The following is a 4802-nucleotide window of genomic DNA, read 5'->3' on the forward strand; positions in this document are numbered from 1 at the left end:
GCAGGAGTGATCAAAATATTTATTAGGTTTTTATTTTATATTTTTACAAGCAGTAATGAATGCCTCTTTGTAAGCACAGGAGATACAATAGAAAAGAAGTAGTGGAGAGTGTGTGTGTTTTTGTGTGTGGTAAGAAAGCCCCAATTGGGGGGGGGGATGGTATAATTTCAATAACGTAGAAAATGTAATGTCAGATTTTTAAAAAGTGATGCTCACACCCTGCGTAAGAGATCTGTGATGAAGGAGGAGTAAGAGTAGGAATTGGTTTTTATACCCTGCCCTTCACTACCCGAAGGACTCTCAGAGCTACTTACAATCACCTTCCCTTCCTCTCCCCACAACAGACACCCTGTGAGAGCTGAGAGCTCTGAGAGAACTGCTCTTGAGAGAATGGCTCTGAGAGAACTGTGACTGACCCAAGGTCACCCAGCTGACTTCATGAGGAGGAGTGGGGAATCAAGCCCGATTCTCCAGATTAGAGTCCACCACTCTTTAACCACTACACCATAGCTGATTAGGATCTCCTGATCTTTTTAAAAAAGCTAAAAGCAGCCTCAGCCCACTGTACTGCTTTAGTCCGAGATGGGAGCATGGCATTTGCATGTTTGAATGCTCCTTTGGTGTAGTGGTTAAGTGTGCGGACGCTAATCTGGGAGCCTGGGAACCAGGTTTGATTCCCCACTCCTCCACTTGCATCTGCTGATGTGACCTTGGGTCAGTCACAAGCTCTGGCACAGCTGTCCTTGAAAAAGAGCAGTTTGTGTCAGAGTTCTCTCAGCCCCACCCACCTCACAGGGTGTCTTTTGTGGGGAGGGGAAGGGAAAGGAGTTTGTAAGCCTCTCTGAGACTCCTTTGGGTTGTGAAGGGCGGGGTATAAATCCAATCTCTTCTCTTCTCTTCTTCTATTTAAAAAAAATATTATCTGTGCATTCACAAACAGTGCGTCAGAAAGGCTGGGCACAGCCATTTCCCAATGTGTGGGAAGTTTGCAGGGCAGGGGGGCATTCAAACCCCCCCCCCCAAGACCCTTACAGTGTAAAATGATGTTGTCCAGCAAAAACGTTACCTCTTAATCCTGCTGGTTCTTGATATGCACACAGGCAGCTGATACAGTTATGGCTGGACATTCCAAAACCCAGACTTGTAGAGCAGCGTCAATCCTCTGGCTGGCAAACTGCCATTGGCTGGGGTGAGTACAAGTTCAGGATTTCCCGGGGTGTAGAACCGGGTGATTAACATTTCCCTTGTCTAAATTGGCCTGTCATGTGAAGTCTCTACCTGATTTTCCTTTGACCGTGTGTTCATATCTGGGTGCTCGTTTTCCATGAAGCTTACCCTTAATGAGAAGCTTGAACGAGTGTCCAGGGCAGATAAGGGCTTATGAAAAGCAATTACTCGGATGGGGGAAAAAATAGCTAACTAATTATTATTTTTTTTAAAGAATTTTCTTGAAGTACAAAACAGACGTAGCTTAGGACTGTGGTGTCTTTGAGAGGATGCAGAGAAGACATCTCAATTTTGGCAACGGTGACTGACTGTTTCAGCACAGGGAGCTTCATCAGCAGGAAAGAATAATTTTCTTATATTCCAGCCCCGTTTCATTTTCAGTCTTTCTGTTCTGCGCATGGTTGTCCCAAGAGACCCGGACAGTGGTCTGCTTTTGAAAATCCATAAGCAATCATTGTCTAGTCTAGCCAGCATGGTGTTAGGGTGCTGGACTAGGGTCTGGGGAACCTGGGTTCAGATCCTCACTCTGCCGTTGACCTTGGGCCAGTTTGGTTTAGTGGTTAAGTGCACAGACTCCAATCTGGGAGAACCAGGTTTGATTCCCCACTCCTCCACTTGCAGCTGCTGGATGACCTTGAGCAAGCCATAGTTCTGACAAGAGCTGTCCTTGAAAGGGCAGTTCTCTCAGAGCTCTCTCAGCCCCACCTACCTCACAGGGTATCTGTTGTTGGGAGGGGAAGGGAAAGGAGTTTGTAAGACACTCGGGGGGGGGCAGGGTATAAATTCAATCTCTTCTTCTTCTTCTGTCTAACCTCCCTTGCAAGGAGATGACTGGGAAAATAAAATGGAGGCGGGAAGAGTGATCTTGTAAGCAGCTGCCAGGTCCCCGCTGTGGACAAAAGCAGTGAATAAACATGCAGCCTAATTAAGTTTTTGATCTCAGGGATATGTTTTTTTTTCCAAAGTCTATGCCATTCAAAAATGTGGTGAATGGTAAACAAAGAGTAAAATTTAAAAAAATAGAATGCCCAGTGCATTTTGACTGACAGTCTTCTTCAGGACAACTGGATTGGCTAGCTTTCTCTGCTGATGGATCCCTCTAGATTAAGTGTGTCCCATACTGCAGTACAGATAGAAAGCAATATTAAATAGGTCTACTCAGATTCCTACTCCGGTGTTCTATCTGATGGGATTACTCCCAGGAAAGTGTTCTCAGGAATCGTACAGATAGCTTGCCGCATGCTGCATGCCATGACCCAGAGAGCCAGTTTGGTGTAGTGGTTAAGTGTGCGGACTCTAATCTGGGAGAACCGAGTTTGATTCCCCACTCCTCCACATGCAGCTGCTGGTGTGACCTTGGGTCAGTCATACGTTCTGGCACAGCTGTTCTTGAAAAAGAGCAGTTTCTGTCAGAGCTCTCTCAGCCCCACCTACCTCACAGGGTGTCTGTTGTGGGGAGGGGAAGGGAAAGGAGTTTGTAAGCCGCTCTGAGACTCCTTTGGGTAGTGGAGGGTGGGGTATAAATCCAATCTCCTCCTCCTCCTTCTTCATTACATGGCAGCAAACCAATACATTCAGCTGGGAGCTGTTGCACTCTGGTGAGTTTATCTGTGTGATTCCTGTGAAAATCCTTTAAGTATATTCTTAAAGCAGTGGTGCTCAATCTGTGGGTTTTAGCTGTCTTGCAGTGGGGTCCCAGGCCCAGGAGAGAGGAAGAATAACAGGGTGAGCTGGGAGATGAATCTGAATGTCTGATCTATGTTTGCCTCGCCACAATTTGGAATATATTCATGATCATTAGACATGAAAAATAGAATATGAGCTTATTCTGAGTTACATGATAACAGATTCCTGAATTTTGTATTTAGGACAGATAAAGTAGTGTGGAATTGTTTCTCAAGTGGGTCGCCAAAAGTATACTAACCTTACAAGTAGGTCCCCAAAAAGTACAGTAAGTTTAGAAATGGGTCCCACTTCAAAGTTTGAGAACCACTGTCTTAAAGCACAATGTGTGAAACTTTTGAGTGTCGTTCTGCAGTAAATACCAACAAATTCCTGTCAATTACATTTCCTGCATTCAAGACACATCAGAGGTTCTCAGACTGCTCAGAGAAAGAGTGCTTTCACACATGCTAAAAATGCACTTTCAGTTCATCTTCAATGCACTTTGCAACTGGATTTTACTGTGTGAAATGGCAAAATCCACATGTGAATGATCACTAAAGTCCATTGAAAGTAGATTGAATGTGCATCATGTGATCTGTGCGGCTAAAAGATAACCTTGTATATTAGACTGGAACTACTTCTTTCAAGGGCCAGTGTAGGTTTGGTGGGATTTCAGCTGGGAGTCTTGTAACCTGATCCAAAACATGTTTATTCAGATTTTCAGATACTTTTGATCTTAATGGTACTTCAGTCTATTCCCATTGAAACAATCGATGAAGGCTGGAGTAACTCTGCATAGGAGAACAAAGTTTGAGTCCAGTGGCAACTTTAAGACTAACAGCATTTTATTCAAGGTATGAGCTTTCGGACTTCCGGTGATGGCGGCGCGCTAGAGCAGACTCATCTCCCAGACATCCCGGGAGTGAAGCTGCGCTCCAGCCGAAGGAGGGGGTGCGCAGGCTTGTCACCCCCCCAGGTACCCGGTTGAAGGGACCCTGGCCATGGAACTTCTGAGAGGTCGCCTCTTTGATGGCGGAATACCGGAGAATTGAGGTGCTTCTCCGTTCCAACGGTTCTCCCTGCTGAGAGACCGAATGGACTTAAGCAACGCTAACCGGGGCAAGCGCAGGAGATCGAGCGTTCGAAAGAGAATGTACTCGAGGTCTGAGGACCGATTATGAACGTGAGTCGTTTAAGCGATATTTCAAGAAAAAAGAAAGCTCCCTACTCTAACCTATGCAGCAGAGATTAAGGCGAGCATGGGAGGGACGGCTCCCATGCGCATGAACTTTTGAGTGAATGGGGGGGGCGGAAGAAAAAACGGTTAAAACGGTTAAGAAGTACTTACCAAGAAGTGCTTGAGCGTTCAAGTGCATATTCAGAGACTTTTTAAAAAATTGTGAAAGTAAACAAACCGAGAAACATGGCGGGGAAGAGGACAGAAAAGGAGAAGTTGCTGAAATCGAAAGTGACGGAGAGCCCGAAACCGGAAGGAACCAACGAGCTGGCAAAGATTTTGGCAGAATCCATGCACCCCCTAATGGACCAGCTGAATAACTTCAAGGAACAGATGTCTAAAATGACTCAATGTATCACTGCTCAGCAAACCCAGATAAATGAGACTCTGAAAATGATGAATCAAACAGCTGAGAAGGTGAAACGAGTAGATGCCACTGCCCAAAAGGTGTAGAAAAAAGTAAAACAACTGGAAAAGAAGCAAGTCTCCACCAAAGAACAATTGCTACAACTACAAATTGAAAAGGCTATATGATTCTTCGCTTCTAGGGCATGCCAGAGATGAAGGGAGAGAATCTAAAGGAAATGATGAGTGAAGTATTGGCCCCAGTGACAGAGATGAAGGCGGAACTGTTGATAAGCAATATGGATGTGGCCTATAGGTCATATTCAGG

The sequence above is a fragment of the Gekko japonicus genome, unplaced genomic scaffold, assembly GCF_001447785.1.
Source record: "Gekko japonicus isolate JY-2015 unplaced genomic scaffold, Gekko_japonicus_V1.1 scaffold793, whole genome shotgun sequence".
Taxonomy (NCBI): Eukaryota; Metazoa; Chordata; class Lepidosauria; order Squamata; family Gekkonidae; genus Gekko; species Gekko japonicus.